Raw genomic sequence first — 22,750 nt, 5'->3', positions numbered from 1 at the left:
AAGTATTTTGAGTTCGGTACCTGAAACTAACAATGCATTGTTATTCAAAAGAATTTTTGTACATTTCACTGTATTTTATTACAAATTCAACGTACTTAAACGGTTTTGTGTTTGGTTTTATAGTTTTAGAAATCTAATTTTGACCCTCTTTTCCAAGTTCCGGACATTAATACTTTTTTTTCTTCTTATTAATAATATAACTTTATTAATAATTATAAGCTAATATAACTGTAGATCAACAGAAGGACTATATGATCACATTTACAACGTACGATCAAGACTAAATCACATTGGACTAAAAAAAATTAAAACTATTGGGATTAGGCTTTCATAGAGATAATTTCACATTGAATAAAATCGTAACACATTGGCACTGTCTAATATTTAATATTTTGAAGGAAACTAGCTAAACATTAAATTCCTTAAACTGAAGCTTTAATTCATATTTATTCCACACAATATTGTTGAACAATGGTGAATTATCCACTCAATGACTCAAATTAATTTGCACAAGGATTTATAAATTTAATGGAACTTTATTCTCTCGTAAAGTTTGAACAAGATGTCTACTATCTTAATTACTTTATATATATAAAAAAAACTCAATTTTAGGTTGATAAGTGACAGTAAACAGATGTGTGTTGGGTGATCATCCACTGAAGGTGTTGGTGTTACGATTCTTCCGTTGACCCGAAAGATCATTCGAGTTACATATAAATTACAAAGCAATAGCCAATTACGCTTTGAATCAACATATTAATTTACTAATGATGGTAGCTAATTAGTTCCATTATATTATTCTAACAAATGATACTATTAGAATACATGCGATTAAAATTTTATTATCTTTTGTACAAATTATATGATACTTGACTTAAAATATTCGTGCAACGCACGAGTATAGAAACTAGTTATTATAAAAGCATAAAAATCCAACACAAAATAGAAGGCGGCAGTTTTGTCCTTGTGATTGCATTTATACAAATAAATTGATAGTACTATTTACTATTTGATATTCGCCCAGTTTTAAAATAACAACAGCTGTGTTTGGGCAATATTCGGATTGAAGATGTTAATTCTCTAATTTGAAACCCTTTACAATACGAAATGTTTTATATTTATTCTTTGTTAAACTTTAGATTCCTCCTAACATTGTCGTTAACTAACGGAGCACCATATACATGTCTAAGTACTCTTGGGAAAAAAAAAAAAAAATCAAATTTACCCCCTCTACTATTTCTCTCTTTAGAAGCTATTAATTTTAATATCCTCATTTTATCCTTATGTTGCGACTTGATGGAAGAAGTTATTAAATTTTTACTTTTACTTCCTTGCAATTTCATGATTTTTACTTGTTTTTTTCTTAATAGAGAGGATGGAAGAAGTTTGTTTACCCTCAAAATCGGATAACAATTGAATTTGTTAGTGGATATAAGGACATATGGATTAACTTGATACAAAGCGATAAATTAGATTGCAAGCGATAAATTAGCTGCCCCAAAAATCATGCAAGAAGGCCAGCTGATTTTCCAATAGGTTGAGCAAACTCATCACATTCTACAATTATACGCAATCCATTCTCCAAGTTATGGACATCCTGAACCTTCAACCTAATAGATTTTATCACTTGATATTCATCTGCAACAAAATAAAGACCATATAAAAATATTAATCGAGGAAAACAAAATAATTTTTAATTTATATGTACCTATAACATCGACAATCCAATCACGAGGCTCCGAGTCATCTGTAACTCGTCTACGTCTAGTTGGTAGTGAAGAGACTGCATCAGATGATGAAGATGCAATAACATTATGTGACGAGACTCAGTTAGTTGATGAAGATGGAATGACATTCTGTGCCGAGACTCTATTAGTTGATGAAGATGGAACCATGGGCTGTGTATGACATAAAGAGAGTCGATCAGAAGACGAAGATGAAGCTTGAGCTTGAGACGGAGCATGTGATGACTGCTCTATATACATGGTTGAACAAAGTGACAGCCAAGGTCATATGCAAACATAGCAAATCAGTAAACATAGATAGACCAAAAGCACACAAATAAATCACGTCAGTAAGTGAAAATAACCTATAAAGCCAGGTGCATAATATAAGTGAATCAGTCATTATGCATCAATACCAAATCAGTTGCGACCAATAACAAATTCTAGCTTTGAAACTTTATGATTCCATGTAAAGAATTATCAGACATTTGAAAAAACAACTGCTGATTTCATTTTGCATTCACATATATCTGCATTCACCAAGGAGACCGGAAGTGAGAATTCATTTCAAGCGGCTGCTAATGCTACTAGGAGCATCAAGATGGTTCTTGCACAGGAGAGAGGGCAGGGGTCTGAAAAGAGGCCTCGTAATTCCGGTAATTTCAGAGGCGCCTCATCTGGAGGCAGGTGTCACGATCCAAAATCCCACCACAGCCGCCGTGATGACACTTAGTCTCTAAGACTAGGTAAGCCGATTACAATTACATTTCGAGCCATTTTGTTTTATAGGATAATTGAAACCAACAACGGAATAAATTAACAACCTCCCAAAACTAGTAATACTGAGTCACGAACTCTAACTGAGTACATGCAGTGATCCCAAGGATCGAATATATAATATTGTTCGAATAAGAGTGGACAGTACAATAAAAATAAAAAGACTTCAAGGGACTGCGACGACCAAGCATCCCTACTTGAATCCTTGCGATCACACTCTAATCTCTGTCCGAATTCGATAACTCCAATACCTGGCTCTGCACAAAAATGTGCAGAAGTATAGCATGAGTACACCACAGTCGGTACCCAGTAAGTATCAAGACTAACCTCGGTGGAGTAGTGACGAGGTACAGTCAAGACACTCACTAGTCATTTAACCTGTACAATATAGTAATATACAGGGATAATAAAAAACAAGTAGAAGTGACTGCAACAAAGATCAATCTGGGATATGAACAACAAGGCAACAAGAACACCATAAATATTGCTCAAACGAATAAAGAACACAAGTATAACCAATTAATCAAGTCCTTCAAATATAAATCTTTCACATATAAGTTTTTCAAATAAAAATCTTGCGAATATAATTCTTTCAAATAAATATCATTCGAGTATAATTCTTCCAAATAAAAGTAACTCTGTGACATTTCATTTCATAATCATAAAATACGGGTCTCAACCCACTTTCATATTTTTACGAAATCTCGTGTCCATATCTCTATTATAACCGCACGGACAACTCACGTACCAAAATATCAATGTATATAAGATCCGCAGGATCAATTTATTTTCAATAAAGTAAGTTTACAATTTTTAGACCAAGTAAGAAATCAACAAAGAAATGAGTTTATTTTTGAACTCGTTTGGGTGAAGAAAATGATGTTTCAATTAAAATAAAGCATCAGATAAGCTACTGATTTGGATGTACAACTTATTAAATTAAAACATAATAGTAATTTCTTTTATTCAAAATAACTCAAACATCAAGAACAAGTACAGTCCAGGAATACAAATCCTCAGAGTCTCGTATGAAAAAGCCAAAGCCAATATAATACTACAAGAAATACAAAACACTTAATATTAAGCCAAATAATATATCACGGAGAACACAAAAATTTACATATTATGGTAAAACAAAATAACCAAAGGCAAGTGCAGTCATAGAGAAATATCAACAAAATGGCACTCCCGAGGTACCGCCTCGTAGTCCCAAATCATAAATAAATTTTAAACTCACGAGGTACCGCCCCGTAGTCCCAAATCATAAATAAATTTCAACAAACAACAATGCCCCCAGGCCATCACAAATTGATCCACGACATAGACCACCTTGTCTCGCCACGTGCGCAATAATAAAATAAATGCCCGCCTTGTCTTGCCACACGCGCATAATAAAATTTCCACCTTGTCTCGAAACATGCACAAACCCACATATATATAGCCCGCCTTGTCACGCCGCATGTGCATATATCAATAGTAACAATAGCACGACAGAAACCTCGTACAAACACCCGAACAAACCTCCCAACAATATCACGTGCCAATATCACAACATCTCATAAATTATACCTCAAGTGCTCAAATATTACAACATATCACAGATTACACATCAAGTGCTCAAATATTACAACTTGCCACAAGAATCAACAATATTTTATTTTCTACAATAAGGAGCCCATTGCTCGACCATAATGTGCACAAAATCTGAACAAAATATTCAAGAGTGAACAACTCAACAAAATAATATTTCACAATTTAACACTTTGCCTCAATATGATTTACTACATTTATAACTCAATACCAATTTCAACAGCATGAACTGGAAAGTAATTCATCAAGGAACAGCGCCTTCTTTAATCCAAGTTTTTGGTAAATAGATTAATGCCTCATTTTAAAATTATTTAACAAATTATTTGCAAATGAATAATCCATAATGAAATTATCTCCAGAAAATATCAACTCAACAAAAACAGGATTCACATAAAAATCAAGGTGGCAATCATACTAAATTATCATATAAAAATAAATTCAACAAACAAGGATTTAGGCATGACAAATAGAGGATTTAATAAGTGCCAATAATTTTTAATTTAATACATAAGGGCGTCTAAGAATTTTAACCGATATAATTTGCACATATAAAATAAGTACGTACTCGTCACCTCGCGTACATGGTTTTCAATTACACAGTTTTCCACATAAGACTCAATGCCTAAGGGGTAATTTTCCCACTCAAGGTTAGGTAAGATACTTACTTGAATCGCATTCTTGCTTAAGGGGTAATTTTCGATATTCTAAAATCGCCTTCTTGCTTGAATTGACCTCCAGACAGCTCAAATCTAACCAAATTAATTGTATAACTTCATTAAAATTCATCAAAAATAAATTCTGGATAATAAAATGTCAACTTAAAATTTCACATTAAAAAGTCAACGCGGGGCCCGCCTCTCGGAACCCGACAGAATTTTTATGAAATCCGAACACCCATTCCGATACGAGTTCAACCATACCAAATTTACTAAATTCCGATAACGAATCGACCTCCAAATCTTAAATTTTTGTTTTATAAATTTGTACAATTTTTTCCAAATTTTCATCTCAAAATACTAATTAAATGATGAAAATAATGATATATTCATGCATATTAACTAAATCCGAATTAGAATCATTTACCTAGATGAGTTTCTTGAAAATCCCACGAAAAAGCGCCACAAACCAAGCTCCCAAAGTCCAAAAATAAAAAATGAGATGAAACCCTCGTTCATATAGTACAAAATCTGATCCCCATTGTGCTGACCGCAGATTTTCTTGTGCGGTCGCCCATCCCAGGTGCTGCGGTCACACTCCAAATTGTGCAGCCGCACTTCAGCAGCTCTGCACTACCAGGCTTCAGTAAATTCACCATAACTTTCTCTACGAATGTCCAAATGATTAATGGTATATCGTTCTGGAAACTAGATTCAAAAGGGCTAAAATTTGTGTTTGAATCATCTTTAAATTCTTTGTAGATTAAAGGATATAAGTTTCTGAAGTCGGACTATCGAATCAACGAAATCACCTTTCTGCGGCCGCAAGAAAAATTCTGCGGACCGCACATTTTCAACTGCGGTCTGCACATCTTCAAGTGCGGTCCGGACAATTCCTATTGCTACAACACTTTGGGATTTTGTGGCCGCCTTTTTGCACTTTAAAATGTGCCCTTCACACTTCAACTGTCACATAACATCGTCAGAGTGCCGAAATGCCCAAACTCGTTCAAAACTCAACCCGAAACTCACCTGAGCCATTCGGAACCTTAACCAAACATACCAACAAGTCCTAAAATATAACGCGAACCTTCTTGATGCCTCAAACCACATCAAACAACGTCGAAACTATAAATCGCACCACAAATCGAACTCATAAATTTTCAAATCTTCTAACTTCCAAAACTCGTGCCGAAACATATCAAATTAACCCGGAATGGCATCAAATATTTTAGCATGCAAGTTCCAAATGACATAACGAAGCTAATACAACTCTCGGAATCACATTCCGACCCCGATATCACCAAAGTCAAGTCCCGGTCAAACTTCCAAACCTTCCAATTCTAACTTTCGCCATTTCAAGCCAAAATTAACTATGGACTTCCAAATAAATATCCGGACACACTCCTAAGTGCAAAATAACCATATGGAGCTATTGGAACTATCGAAATTTCATTTTGGAGTCGTTTGCTCAAAAGTCAACTCTTTGGTCAAATCTTTTCTTTTAAGCTTCTTAAATAAGAATTGTTCTTACAATTTGATCCTGAATCGTCCGAAAACCAAACTCGACCACACACACAAGTCATAATACATATCAAAAAGTTGCTCGGGACCTTAAGTCGCTGAACGAGATGCTAATTCACAAAACGACAAGTCGGGTCATTACATTCTCCCCCTCTTAAACATACGTTCGTCCTCGAACGTGCCAAGAATCTTTCTGAGGACTTTAATTTACTAAGTGTATTTACTACACACATACTCGCGGGTGATTCAATGTCACCGTAAATTTAACATGGATCCGACAATGCCATCTTAGTTGAAGATTACTTCTTTTATCCATACTTATAAACTTTAAAACCAAATTTCTTACACTCCAAACATTTTAAAGAGGACTGATTTTTCGCATCAACACACAGTATTAGTCTTAACCGGCTATTGTTATGCACACATCATACGTATGCCCATAATCACATCTCTGGTCATAATAGATGTTCATAATTAATTTTGGCATCATCAATTAACCTCATATTAATCAAACCCTCATTTCAAATTTTCACAACACTGACAGCAAAATGTGAGGCATGAAGACCTCATAATTATTTACCCGACTTAACGAGCCATATTTAACGCCACACAGAAACTCACCTCGTGGGTTAAAACTGAAAATTACAGCACGAAATGGCTAAATATGCACAGAAAAATATATACAAGAATTATCAAATAAGCCTAACATACATGACTCTCTATTAGTACCATAATACAAATTTTAATTTCACAAAGGGAGAATTTAAAACACATGAATTTAACCGCAAGGATCTCATCCTGATATAACTTCCACCGCGGCACGTAGCCCGGGTTAAACATATCAAATCACATTAAAATGCGAGGATCCCATCCTTAACTCTGAATCGCAAGTATTATGCACATTGTGCCAACTGAAACTTTCCATTTCTTTTTTTTCTTTTAATAAATTATGTCAAACAAATTCACAACACATAATGATCTTCCATACCGGTAGGTCATATAATTCATAAAATTAAAATCAATTATCCCTAAATTATAACAAACCCAGTGTAGTGAGTAATAGAAAGTAACTTTTGGACTCAAAGCCCTAAATAGTGTGCAAAACAAAATGATAGACACGGGCTAACACTATCAAATCTCCCAACAGGGACAAACACGTGAGTGGTGTACAAATCACAAACTCGCCCTACATGGAGCATGATAGGAGGTCTCACTACGATAATCAGAATTGAATCAAAATAAGAATAAGGCTTCTCTGTTATGAATTAAATCATACCAGTTATGACACCATCTGGTGTAGCGACTTTAGCCATACATAAAAAATTTATCAATGGGTCGGGCCTCCCCCTCTAGGGTGCCCTTTTCCCGCCTGTCCTCCACCCCTAACTGACTGTGTATGTGGGGTAGTAACTGGAATAAAGCCTGTAGTCTGAGTGTTATGATGAAATTCGCCTCTCCCAAGTCTGGGACAATCTCTCATGATGTGCCTGGTATGACCACACTCATAACAACCCCTCTGCGGGGGCAGCTGCTCATACTGAGGTTGTGCCGGATAATTGGAATAACCACTGTAAGAATCTCGTACCGGTGGTGCACTAAAAGTACTAACCGGAGCATCGCGAGTATTCTGAATTACGGACTGGGCTGGCCGACTGCCCGAGCCTCCGCCATGTTGAGTGATAGCTACAGAATATAATTCACTGAATTCTCCAAAATTTCGAGACCTCTTGGCCTCATATAGACTCCTTTTCCTTACTTCGAACACGTTCTAATATCCTGGCAATCTCCATTACTTGTTGAAATGGAGTATCAGACTGCAACTCCCGAGCCATGCTGAACCGGATATCATGTCTGAGCCTTTCAATGAATATGCTGACTCGCTCTCTGATGGTAGGAACCAAAGTAGGTGCATGACGGGCTAACTCAGTGAACCTGATGGCATATTCTGACACTGTCATAGTGTCCTGACGCAACCGTTTAAACTCTATGAGCCACGCATCCCGGAGAATCTGTGGAACAAACTCTTTCAAAAATATCTCCGAAAATTGAGCCCAAGTTGGTGGCATTGCATCGGCTGGTCTACCTTCTTCATAAACTTGCCACCACTAATACGCTGCTCCTGACAACTTAAATGTAGTAAAGGCAACTCCACTCACTTCCACAATACCCATGGTGCGGAGAATACAATGACATATTTATAGAAATCCCTGGGCATCCTCGGTAGCTGTGCCACTGAAGGTAGGTGGACTATACCTCTTAAATCTCTCAAGTCTCTTTTGTTCTTCTTCTGATGCCTCTGGCCTGAACTCAGGATGAACCGAAATAACATGTTGTATCGGTACTATACACGGAACCTGACCAATGTGAACCTATTGCTCTGGAGTACAGGCGGTAGGAGTCTGATCTCCCCACTCTATCTGTGAAATATTTGGTGAAAAGGAGATCAATCCTGACTGCGTTAATGTACCAAACATGTTTAGGAATTGTGCTAAAATCTCCTGAAGTTCGGGGGTAACAACAGGTGCTTCCGGTACCTGTCCCCCAATCGGAGCTACTAGCAGCTCCTCGATTGTTACTCTGACAGGTGCTAGCTGTGACACGTGCCCTTCCTCGGCCTATACCTTGGCTTCTACCTCGGCCCCGGCCTCTTGCGGCCCTAGCAGTATGCGCGGTGTTTGCTCAGCTGACCCGGTAGCACATGTCCTCACTATTTGTGAGAGAATAGAGATACAAAGGCTCAAATTCAAAAATCAATAAATTCGCACGATAGGAATGAAAGAAGTGGAAATTTCCTAACAGTTCGGTAGCCTCTCGAAGATAAGTACAGACGTCTCCGTACCGATCCGCAAGACTCTACTAAACCCGTTCGTGACTCGTAGAACCTTTGAACCTAGAGCTCTGATACCAACTTGTCACGACCCAAAATCCCACCACATGCGTCGTGATGGCACTTAGTCTCTAAGACTAGGTAAGCCGATTACAATTACATTTCGAGCCATTTTTTTTATAAGATAATTAAAACCAACAACGGAATTAATTAACAACCTCCCAAGACTGGTAATACTGAGTCACGAACTCTAATTGAGTACATGCAGTGATCCCAAGGATCGAATATACAATACTGTTCGAATAAAAGTGGATAGTACAATAAAAATAGAAAGACTCCAAGGGACTGCGACGACCAAGCAACCCTATCTTGAATCCTTGCAATCACACTCTAATCTCTGTCCGAATCTGATATCTCCAATACTTGGCTCTGCACAAAAATGTACAAAAGTGTGGTATGAGTACACCATAGTCGGTACCCTGTATGTATCAAGACTAACCTCGGTGGAGTAGTGACGAGGTACAATCAAGACACTCACTAGTCATTTAACCTGTGCAATATAGTAATATACAGGGATAATAGAAAACAAGTAGCAGTGATGGCAACAAAGATCAATTTGGGATATGAACAACAGGGCAACAAGAACACCATAAATATTGTTCAAACTAATAAGGAACACAAGTACAACCAATTAATCAAGTTCTTCAAATATAAATCTTTCACATAAAAATTTTTCAAATAAAAATCTTTCGAATATAATTCTTTCAAATAAATATCCTCCGAGTATAATTCTTCCAAATAAAAATCGCTCTGTGACACCTCATTTCATAATTATAAAATACGGGTCTCAGCCCACTTTCATATTTTCACGGCACCTCGTGCCCATATCTCTATTACAACCGCATGGACAACTCACGTACCAAAATATCAATGTATATAAGATCCGCAGGATCAATTTATTTTCAATAAAGTAAATTTATAATTTTTAGACCAACTAAGAAATCAACAAAGAAATGAGTTTATTTTTGAACTCGTTTGGGTGAAGAAAATGACGTTTCAATTAATAAAGTATCAGATAAGCTACTGATTTGGATGTACAACTTATTAAATTAAAACATAATAGTAATTTCTTTTATTCAAAACAACTCAATCATCAAGAACAAGTACAGACCAGAAATACAAATCCTCAGAGTCTCGTACGAAAAAGCCAAAGTCAACACAATACTACAAGAAATACAAAACACTTAATATTACGACAAATAATATATCACGGAGAACACAAAAATTTGCATATTACGGAAAAACAAAATAACCAAAGGCAAGTGCAGCCATAGCGAAATATCAACAAAAGGGCACTCCCGAGGTACCGGCTCGTAGTCCCAAATCATAAATAAATTTCAATAAAGAACAATGCCCCCAGGCCATCACAAATCAATCCCCGACATAGACCACCTTGTCTCGCCACGTGCGCAATAATAAAATAAATGCCCACCTTGTCTCGCCGCACGCACATAATAAAATTCCCACCTTGTCTCGCCACATTTACAAACCCATACATATATATATATATATATATATATATATATATATAGCCCGCCTTGTCACGCCACATGTGCATATATCAATAATAATAATAGCATGGTAGAAACCTCGTGCAAATACCCGAACAAACCTCCCAACAATATCATGTGCTAATATCACAACATCTCATAAACTGCACCTCAAGTGATCAAATATTACACCATATCACACATTGCACATCAAGTGCTCAAATATTACAACTTGCCACAAGAATCAACAACACATTATTTTCTACAATAAAGAGCACATGGCTCGACCATAATGTGCACAAAATTTTAATAAAATATTCGGGAGTGAACAACTCAACAAAATAATATTTCACAATTTAAAACTTTGCCTCAATATGATTTATGGCCTTTATAACTCAATACCAATTTCAACAGCATGAACTGAAAAGTAATTCATCAAGGAACAACGCCTTCTTTAATCCAAATTTTTGGCAAATAGATTAATGCCTCATTTTAAAATTATTTAATAAATTATTTGTAAATGAATAATCCATAATGAAATTATCTCCAGAAAATATCAACTCAACAAAAACACGGTATTCACATAAATATCAAGGTGGCAATCACACCAAATCATCATAGAAAAATAAATTCAACAAACAAGGATTTAGGAATGACAAATAGAGGATTTAATAAGTGCCAATAATTTCCAATTTAATACATAAGGGCGTCTAAGAATTTTAACCGATATAATTTGCACATATAAACCAAGTACAAACTCGTCACCTCGCATACATGGTTTTAAATTACACAGTTTTCCACATAAGACTCAATGCCTAAGGGGTAATTCCCCCACTCAAGGTTAGGCAAGATACTTACTTTATTTTTTAAAATTAGACCGATATACCAAAATTACCTTCTTGCTTGAATTGACCTCCAGACAGCTCAAATCTAACCAAATTAATTGTATAACTTCATTAAAATTCATCGAAAATAAATTCCGGATAATAAAATGTCAACTTAAAATTTCACATTAAAAAGTCAACGCGGGGCCCGCCTCTCGAAACCCGATAGAAATTTTACGAAATCTGAATACCCATTCCGATAAGAGTTCAACCATACCAAATTTACCAAATACCTATAACGAATCGACCTCCAAATCTTAAATTTTCTTTTTATAAAATTTTTAAAAATTTTCCCAAATTTCCATCTCAAAATACTAATTAAATGATGAAAACAATGATATATTCATGTATATTAACCAAATCCGAGTTAGAATCACTTACCCCGATGATTTTCTTGAAAATCCCACGAAAGATCGCCGCAAACCGAGCTCCCAAAGTCCAAAAATAAAAAATGAGATGAAACCCTCGTTCATATAGTACAAAATCTGATCCCCATTGTGCTGACCGCACATTTTCCTATGTGGTCGCACATCCCAGGTGTTGCGGTCACACTCCAAATGATTAATGGTATATCTTTATAGAAACTACATTCAAAGGGCTACAACTTTTGTGTTTGAATCATCTCCAAATTCTTTGTAGATTAAAGGATATAAGTTTCTGAAGTCGGACCATCGAATCTGCGAAATCACCTTTCTGCGGCCGCGAGAAGAATTCTGCGGACCGCACAATTTCAACTGCGGTCTGCACATCTTCAAGTGCGGTCCGCACAATTGCTACTACTACATCACTTTAGGATTTTGCGGCCGCACTTCTGCACTCTAAAATGTGCCCTCCGCACTTCAACTGTCCCATAACATCGTCAGAGTGCCAAAATGCCCAAACACATTCAAAACTCTCCCCAAAACTCACCTGAGCCACTCGGGACCTCAACCAAATATACCAACGAGTCCTAAACCATAATGCGGACCTGCTCGAGGCCTCAAACCACATCAAACAACGTCGAAACTAAAAATCACACCACAAATCGAACTCATAAAATTTTAAATCTTTCAACTTCCAAAACTCTTGCTGAAACATATCAAATTAACCCCAGAATGGCGTCAAATCATTTTGCATGCAAGTTCCAAATACATAACGAAACTAATCCAACTCTCGGAGTCACATTCCAACCCTGATATCACCAAAGTCAAGTCCTGATCAAACTTCCAAACCTTCCAATTCCAACTTTTGCCATTTCAAGCCAAATTCAACTACGAACTTCCAAATAAATATACGGACACCCTCCTAAGTCCAAAATAACCATACAGAGCTATTGAAACCATCGAAATTCCATTTCGGAGTCGTTTGCTCAAAAGTCAACTCTCCGACTAACTCTTTTCTTTTAAGCTTCTTAAATAAGAATTGTTCTTCCAATTTAATCCTGAATCATCCGAAAATCAAACTTGACCATACATAAAAGTCATAATACACATCAAAATGCTGCCGGGACCTTAAGTCGCTGAACGAGATGCCAATTCACAAAACGACAAGTCGGGTCGTTACAGCAGAGGTACTTATGGTAGCGGTCATCCTACCAGGCCATTTTATTCAGCACTTCAGGCATCTTACGGTGCTTCAGGGAGTCATGGTTCGATTATGACTTACTCTGGGCAGCCGACATTTAGTGCACATCCAGCTCCTATCAGTGTACCACTGCTCTAGAGTCACTACAGTAGTTATCTGCCCCGTTCAGGTCAGCTTCAGTTTCAGCAACCACAACAACAGGATGTGTGTTATGAGTGTGGGAACATTGGTCACATCAGGAGGTATTGCCCTAGGTTGTAAAGCAGCATATATCAGCATGATTCTTGTGCCATCATACGGCACCGGTTGCTCTATCGCCCGCCTGGCCAGTTAGGGGCAGGGGTCAGACAGCTAGAGGTGGAGGTCAGGTTGTTAGATGTGGAGGCAAGCCAGTTAGAGGCCATCCCAGAGATGTAGCTCCGAGTGGTAGGGTCCAGCCTTGATTTTATGCTTTTCCATCTAGTCCTGAGGCCGAGTCATCCGATGCCGTGATCACAGGTATGGTTCCAGTTTGCCATAGAGATGCTTGAGTTTTATTTGATCCAGGATCTACTTATTCCTATGTGTCCTTCTACTTTGCTTCATATTTGGTTGTGCCTCTTGATTCCTTGATTGCTTCTGTGCACGTGTCCACACCGGTGGGGGATTCTATCATTGTAGATCATTTCTATCGTTCGTGTGTGGTTACTATTAGGAGTTTTGAAACTAGCGTGGATCTTCTACTTCTTGATATGGTAGATTTTAATGTCATCTTGGAGTGCAGCGAGAATTGGGCACACAGGTTTAGTTGAGTACAGCATTTCACCCTCAGACGGACGCACAGTCCGAGCGCACTATTCAGATATTGGAGGATATGTTACGCGCTTGTGTCATTGATTTTGGGGGTTCTTGGGATCAATTTCTGCCACTCGCGGAGTTTGCTTACAATAACAGCTACCAGAGTATTCAGATGGCTCAGTATGAGGCTTTGTATGGGAGATGATGCCAGTCTCCGGTGGGTTGGTTTGAGTCGGGTAAGGCTAGGCGATTGGGTACTGACTTGGTTCAGGATGCTTTAGAGAAGGTCAAAGTGATTCAGGAACGGCTTCGTACGGCACAGTCTAGACAGAAGAGTTATGCCGACGGGAAGGTTCGTGATGTTGTTTACATGGTTGGGGAGAAGGTTTTGCTCAAGATTTTACCCATGAAGGGTGTGTTGAGGTTTGGGAGGAAGGGCAAGTTGAGCCCTCGGTATATTGGGCCTTTTGAGATACTTAAGAAAATTGGAATGGTGGCTTATGAACTTGCTTTGCCACCTAGTTTATCAGGTGTTCATCCAGTGTTCCATGTATCCATGCTTCAAAAGTATGTCGGGGATTCGTCTCATATTCTGGATTTCAGTACAGTGCAGTTGGACGGTAATTTGACTTATGATGTGGAGCCGGTGGCTATTTTAGACTGGCAGGTTCGAAAGTTGAGGTCAAAGAACATAACATCAGTGAAGGTACAGTGGAGAGGCCAGCCAGTCGGAGAAGCTACTTGGGAGATTGAGCAAGAGATGTGGAGCAAATATCCACATTTATTTGAGACTCCAGGTATGATCCTAAACCCATTCGAGAACGAACGTTTGTTTAAGATGGGGAGAATGTAATGACCCGACCGGTCGTTTTGAGTATTATAACCCCATTCCCCCATTTTCTTCTCAATTTATGCTTTACAGTTGATTTATGACTTATCGGGTTAGTTGGTTCGGGTCCGGAAGGAATTCGGAGTGAAATGAGACACTTTGTCTCATAATTAAAAATTTAAGTTAGAAAGGTCGACCGGATGGAGACTTATGTGTAAACGACCTCGGATTCAAATTATGATAATTCTAATAGCTCCGTATGATGATTTTGTACTTAGGAGCGTGTCCGGAAAATTATTTGGAGGTCCATAGTGGAATTAAGCTTGAAATGGCGAAAGTCAAATTTTTGGGAAGTTTGACCGGGGGTTGACTTTTTGATATCGGGGTCGAAATCTGATTCTGATAATTTGAATAGGTCTGTTATGTCATTTATGACTTGTGTGCAAAATTTGAGGTCAATAGGACATGATTTGATAATTTTTGGAGTCGTTTGTAGAAATTGAAAATTTCAAAGTTCATTAGGCTTGAATTGGGGTGTAATTCATGGTTTTAGCTTTGTGTGAGGTGATTTGAGGGTTCGACTAAGTTCGTATGATATTTTAGGACTTGTTGTTATATTTGGTTGAGGTTCCGGGGGCCTCGGGTGAGTTTCGGATAGTTAACGGATCAAATTCGGACTTAAGACCATTGTTGGAAATTTTGCTTCTAGTATTTTTGCACCTGCGGAGGTCTGATCGCAGGTGCGAAGTCGCATGTGCACACCAGCCATCGCAGAATCGACCAGACGTGAAGAGGAGCAGTAGTCGCAGGTGCAAAGAAATTTCTGCACCTGCGAGGTTGCAGGTGCGAAGAGGAACGCGCAGAAGCGGAGGGAACCTTTTGGGGGATCGTAGATGCGGACATTTAGTCGCACATGCGAGACTGCAGATGCCGCTAATCTCGTCGCAGGTGCGACAGGGCCTGGACAGAATAAAATTGGAGGAGTCCCGAGCTTTTGCCATTTTTGGGCATATCAAGCTCGGTTTTGGCGATTTTTGAGCAAGGTTTTCACGGGAAAATTTGAGGTAAGTCCCTTGTGATCATTTCTACTCCATAATATTGAATTATCATCGAATAATCCGACTAGATTACATATTTTTGAGGTATAAATCGGGGGTTTGAACTTAGGGATTTGAAAATAAGATTTGAAGGTTTGGAGGTCGAGTTGAGGTCGGATTTTTGTAAAATTGGTATGGTTAGACTCGTGGTTGAATAGGCTTTCGGATTTTGTAACTTTTGTTGGGTTCCGAGACGTGGGCCCCGTGGGCTATTTTTGAGCTAAATTTTAGATTTTTATGGAAAATTAGTATTTTCTCATGAAATTAATTCCAATAAATTTTATTGACTGAAACGAATTATTTGTGGCTAGATTCGAGGCGTTTGGAGGCCAATTCACGAGGCAAAGGCTTAGTGGAATAAGAATTTCACGGTGTGAGGTAAGTAACAGTTTTAAGGCTTAGTGGTTTTGAGGCGACGCACATACTAGATGACGGGCGTGTGGGCGTTCACCGTAAGAATTGTGACTTGGTCAAATTCCATGGAACTGTGTAGTAGAATTATCTATTGATATACGTACATGTCACGACCCAAAATCCCACTAGTCGTGATGGCACTTAACACAACCCGTTAGGTAAGCCAATTTTCAACTATCCAATTCCAATGAAATTAATTGAAAGAAAATATCTAAAACCGATACATCTCCCCAAGAACTGGTAGTACAAAGTATGAGCTTCTAAGAATAGAGTATACAAAGCAAAAATAAAATAAATACATAGTCTGTTTGAATAATACATAAACAGAGCTTTTATAAATATAAGGCTACCCTGAACAAGAGGCAGCTACAACAAGAACGCAGGTACATCTTCAAATCCAGCAACCATCGAGCACAGCAACAACATCAGCCAACATCTGCACGCAATGTGCAGAAGTGTAGTATCAGTACAACCGACCCCATGTACTAAGTAAGTAACAAACATAGCTGTAGGTTGAAAGTAGTGACGAGCTTCCACCAAGGTCGGGTCCAAAACTAATAGTCTACAATAATCCATAACAACATAAAGCAAATAATACCAAAAGTAACTCAGGGATAAAATACTCAGCCAAGTAATGATTTCAAAAAAAATAGTAGTTCTTTCTTTCAAATACATCAGTAAAAACCCAAATCGTTTGCCGAAGTTGCCAATAATATGAATAGTTTGAAAACAATAAATTTCTCCAAAGATCTTCTCAATAATAAATAATATGTTTCATTTTCCTTCCGGATAACCCGTGTAAAACAAATGCATCACTATGCCCATCTGTCAAAAATGTGTGAGAAATCATGAATGATGTGATGTTGTACAGCATGAGAAAAAATACATCTCTATGCCTGTATGTCATATGTGCATGCCAATGCGATGCAATTCAGTGATAAAATCATAAACAGCCCCTCGGGCAGAACATCACTCATATACAGTCCCTCGGGCAAACCTCACAGTCACTCATGCCACTCGGGCATACCTCACAATCACTCTTGCCACTCGGGCATACCTCACAATCACTCTTGCCACTTGGGCATACCTCACAATCACTCTTGCCACTCGGGCATACCTCACAATCACTCATGCCTCCCAATCACTCAGCACTCGGCACTCTCACTCAATAGGTACTTGCGCTCACTGGGGGTGTGTACAGACTCCGAAGGGGCTCCTTCAGCCCAAGCGCTATAATCTGCACGGACAACTCACGTGATGCACGGACAACTCACGTGCTATAATAATAAAGTATGTTGCAGGCGGGCAGCCACAATCCATACTCATCCTCACAAATCAGGCCCTCGGCCTCACTCGGTCATAAACCTCTCAAGCCACTCGGGCATTTCAGTAAAACATGGCAATCGGCCCAAAACATTTATATGCATCAAAATAGAGTCATTAAACTGAGTTATGATATGCAATGAAATGAATATGACTCAGTATGAATTTTTAATTTAAAATAAATAATTCACAGCAATATGACCTCTGTGGGTCCCAATAGGACTAGCACATAGCCTTAATCATGATTTTAATATGCTTTTCAGCTTAATTTCTTTAACTCATAAAATCGCATGGAAAATGCCAAGATTATTTAACTATAAAATTCCACAGAAATAATTATGTCACAATTTCTATAGTGCACGTCCACACGCCCGTCACCTAACATGTGCGTCACCTCCCAAAAATTCACATAATACATATATTCAGGGTTCATACCCTCAACTCCAAGATTAGAAGAGTTACTTACCTCGAACAAGTCAAATCCAATGTCGAGCAAGCTAAACAATGCTCCAGAAATCCCATTATACGCGTATCAACTTCCAAACGGCTCGAATCTAGTCAAAATAATTTGATTCAGCCCACAAAAATTATAGGAATTAATTTCATATCAAAATAATAATATTTTCCAAAAATCCACAATACGCCCCAAAAATCACCCGTGGGGCCCACGTCTCGGAATCCAGTAAAAATCATAAAATTTCGAACCCCCATTCAATCACGATTCCAACTATACCAAAATTACTCAAATCCGACCACAACTCGGCCTTCAAATCCTCAATTTAAACTAAGAGGGTTTTCAAACTTTTTTAACTTATTTCACTAATTAAATGATAAAAACAACCATGGATTCGGGTAATTTAACCAATATTGAGTTAAGAACACTTACTCTGTTGTTTCCTCTAAAAGTCGCCCAAAAATCGCCTCAATCCGAGCTCCCAATCGTTAAAAATGTATTTCTGAACTAAAACTTTCTCTCCAGACCTCTCTTCTTCGCGAACGTGACAGGTCCCTCGCGTTCGCGAAGCACAAAATGTGCTTTCCAACATTTGTTCTTCGCGAACGCGAGAACAAAACGCGATGCTTTACGGAGCCCTTCTTCGCGAACGCGAGCTCCCCTTCGCGAACGCGATGCACAACCTAGCTCCTCTTCGCGAACGCGAGACCACCTCGCGAACGCGAAGAGTAAATCCTGCCTGCCTGGAATTCCTCTTCGCGAACGCGAGGCTCCACTCGCGAACGCGATAAAGGAAACAAGATGGTGCATCAAAAAAATTCCAACAAAGTTCCAAGTCCAAAATCCAACCCGTTAACCATCCGAAACTCACCCGAGCCCCTCAGGACCTCAACCAAATATACCAACAAGTCCTAAAATATCATACGAACTTAGTCGAACCCTCAAATCACCTAAAACAGCGCTAAAACAATGAATTACACCCCAATTCAAGCCTAATGAACTTTGAAATTTTTAATTTCTACAAATGACTCCGGAACCTATCAAATCACGTCCGATTGACCTCAAATTTTGCACACAAGTCACATTTCACATTACGGACCTAGTCTAATTTCCAGAATCGGATTTCGACCTCGATATCAAAAAGTCAACCTCCCGGTCAAACTTTTCAAAAATTTAACTTTCGGCAATTCAAGCCAAATTCCACTACGGACCTTCAAATAATTTTTCGGACACGCTCCTAAGTCCAAAATCACCATACGGAGCTATTGAAATCATCAAAATTTGAATCCGAGGTCATTTACATATAAGTCCGCATCCGGTCACTATTTTAACTTAAGCTTTAAACCTTGGAACTAAGTGTTCTAATTCCTTCAAAACCCTCACTGGACCCGAACTAATTATCCCGGTAATTCATACAACAACTGTAAAGTACAATTTTAGAAGTAAATGGAGAAACGGGATTGTAATACTCAAAACGACCGGCCGGGTCGTTACAGTACATTCTCTACGTGATAGGGAAAAATTGAGCTAAGACTCGTATTAAAAATCATGTTTAGACATATACTGTAATTATTGGTACCCACTGGGGTCATTTTTGTGGTTGAATAATATGTTCAAATTGTAACTTTTTACTCAGTCATGTTTATTCATTTAATATCAGACCTCAGCCTCTCTTATTTATTATTGATGCATCATATCACTATTTTTGGGCTGCTTATCATGATTTCTGAGAGCACAAAAGACTGGAGAGGTTGATGACTGAGTGAGGTCGAGGGTCTAATTGTGAGGATATTTATGGATCGGATTGCACGCCGTAACATGTTTATTTATTTTTGCCATGATTGGCTTGATATAGCGCTTGGGCTGAAGGAGCCCCTCCGGAGTCTGTACACACCCCCAATAAGCGCAGGTACCTACTGAGTGCGAGTGCCGAGTGCGAGTGCCGAGTGCTGAGTGACTGTGAGGAAATGAGTGATTGTGAGGTTGGAGTGAATGGGAGGACTGAGTGATTGTTACTCTGAGAGGATGCATTGATTGCATTATTTGCTGCATTTCAGCTGTCATATATCACTATTTTTGAAAATTCGGAAAAACATTATTTTCTGTGTCAGTCAAATTTGATATGAAATTCCTGTGAAATATTAAATGTTGAACTTGCGAGCATGCCTACTCTGTTATATTGGAAAGTACTATATTTGGACTTAGCTGAGAAGCTCGTCACTACTTTCAGATCTTTATTTATTATTGTTACTTACTGAGTTGGTTGTACTCCTACTATACCCTGCATTTCGTGTGCAGATCCAGGTGATCCCGGATATAGTGGGTGTTGATTCTTTCGCACAGTCAATTTTTCGGAGATTCAGAGGTAGCTGTCATGTTTCACAGACCTTGTCTCTCCTTCCTTATCCTTTTGTTATTATATTTGGTCTCATATTATTATTAAAGACCAGATTTTTCCCAGATTTGTAATGTATAGATGCTCATGCACTCAGTGATACTAAGTTTTGGGAGTGTTGTATCGGAAATTGCTATATTTTTGGTATTGTATTAAACATTATATTTTCAAACTTAAAGGAAATCGTGGGTTATTGATGTTGTCGGCTTGCCTAGTACTGAGATAGGCGTCATCACGACATGTTAGGATTTTGGGTTGTGACACTTTTCAAAAATTCGACTTTCGTCATTTCAAGCCTAATTCCACTACGGACTTCCAAATAATTTTTCAGACACGTTTCTAAGTCCAAAATCACCATACGGAGCTATTGGAATCAATAAAATTCTATTTCGGTATCGTTTTCACACAAGTCAACATCCGATCAACCTTTTCAACTTAAGCTTTCAACCTCGAGACTAAGTATCTCAATTCATTTCGAAATCTCTCCGGACCCGAACCGACTACCCTGACAAGTCACATAAAAGTTATAAAGTACAGAATGAGCAGTAAATGGGGGAACGAGGCTACAATTTTTAAAACGACTTGTCGGGTCGTTACAAATGGAGATGCCGAAATCTATGGCTTCTTCTCCTTCATTGTATCTCACATCTGAGTGTATTCGTTTAACCTGAGAATTATTACTCCACCACTACTTTGTACGCTGGAAAAAGAAGCCACCTCTTTCTTCGCCACTGCCTTTCACGTCGGAAAATCGTTGTTTAAATAAAGTGTATTTTGTATTTTATTCTCCATTTTTTAATACAATATATTTTGTATTCTCGTCGGAGATTTGACTGTATTCTTTATTTTTTTAGTTAAGTACAATTAATTTTTAAAAGGATTTGAATGTATTCTTCATTTTTAGTATAAATACAGCAGTATTTTGTATTTTGCCGGAGATTCGATTGGGTTTGATTGTATTCTTCCTTTTTAAATATAGTGTATTTTGTATGTTCGCCAGAAATTTGATCGGATTTGACTCTATTCTTTATTTCATCATTTTTTGTGTGTAAATACATTCAAATTCAATCGAATATGTTCAACCTTACTACATCAAATAAGGTTGGATACAACTGAATATTGTATTCAAATACACTCAAATACAATAAATTGTTCAAAACTGTCTACGAAACATAAATAAATAAAATGTAACTACGGATTGTTAAAAGCTCCTTAAAAGGTAGTCATTTCTGAAGGTTACCCTTTGATTAATTCTTGAGCAATTATCACTTCTAGCCATCCGAAAAAAACTAATGACAATCGGTAGCCACAAAATACATCATACAATTCATAGCCCAAAACTAATTACAAGGGCTAGCAATTACAACTAAAAAACCAGCGGCCGCCTAATCTTCAATTCCTTTTATGTCCATAAAAAAGTTCCGTTTAGGTTTTAGGATTTTGTTTTGTTATGACACACGAAAAATTATTAATTTTTTAAGTTTCGAACACTTTCATCTCCTTTTATGTTTCAGATTTTTTTTTTTCTGGGGGTAAAATTTGAGCACTTTCACTTCTGCAACTTTCAAACTCTTCCTATTACACATAAATTATAATTTTTTAATCTTTTACTAAGAGCCTAAACTTTTTATTGATCTAATCTAAAAAAATATATGATATTGCATAAGCGAAAATACTCATGATATAAGAAGAAAAAGAAAAAGGTAATGTATACCTTGTACACGCAATATACATATTTTACACTAGTATAAAGTGTATATACACTTTTTATACATCATAAAATAATATATATATATATATATATATATATACGCTTCTTATATATATATATATATATATATGCGTTTATGCATTGCAGAATAATATACACACTTTTTATACATCGTAGAATAATATATATACTTTGGATACTCTAAAATGCTTAGAATACACTAAAGATATTTTAGGGGTACACCAAAAAATATAGGATACACTTTATATATACAATTTACACAATGTATTAGGGTATATATAATTTTATCTCTATTTTTTTGGTCGCTAAAAATAACCCAAAGACTGAAAAACTTCTCATAGTTGAAATTGTATAAAGTGTGTGTGTGTGTGTATATATATATATATATATATATATATATATATATATATATATATATATATAAAATCAACGTATACTGTATAAAAACTCAAAGTGTATATAGATACATAGATTATACATAGAGATACACTAAATATATATTTACTGTACATGGAATACACTAATTATACATCTCTATACAAAGACCTTTAGAAGAAGAAGAAGAAGAAGAAGGAGAAGAAGAAGATAGCAGCAGCAACCACCTGCACAAATACACTTCACCCTTTACTTCTTC

At 37.4% G+C, this 22,750-nt stretch overlaps 1 long non-coding RNA gene across 1 annotated transcript; it reads right to left on the bottom strand.

The window, feature by feature from the left end:
* Positions 1–1,525: 1,525 nt before the first annotated feature.
* LOC117273493 (uncharacterized) lies at positions 1,526–1,970 on the bottom strand. The gene is made up of 2 exons (XR_004503497.1): positions 1,709–1,970; positions 1,526–1,638 (listed from the first exon to the last, which is right to left on the bottom strand). It is a non-coding gene; the product is annotated as an uncharacterized lncRNA (long non-coding RNA).
* Between the last annotated feature and the right edge of the window lie 20,780 nt (positions 1,971–22,750).

The sequence above is a fragment of the Nicotiana tomentosiformis genome, chromosome 2, assembly GCF_000390325.3.
Source record: "Nicotiana tomentosiformis chromosome 2, ASM39032v3, whole genome shotgun sequence".
Classification (NCBI taxonomy): domain Eukaryota; kingdom Viridiplantae; phylum Streptophyta; class Magnoliopsida; order Solanales; family Solanaceae; genus Nicotiana; species Nicotiana tomentosiformis.
This window is presented reverse-complemented; position numbering and strand designations above follow the sequence as displayed.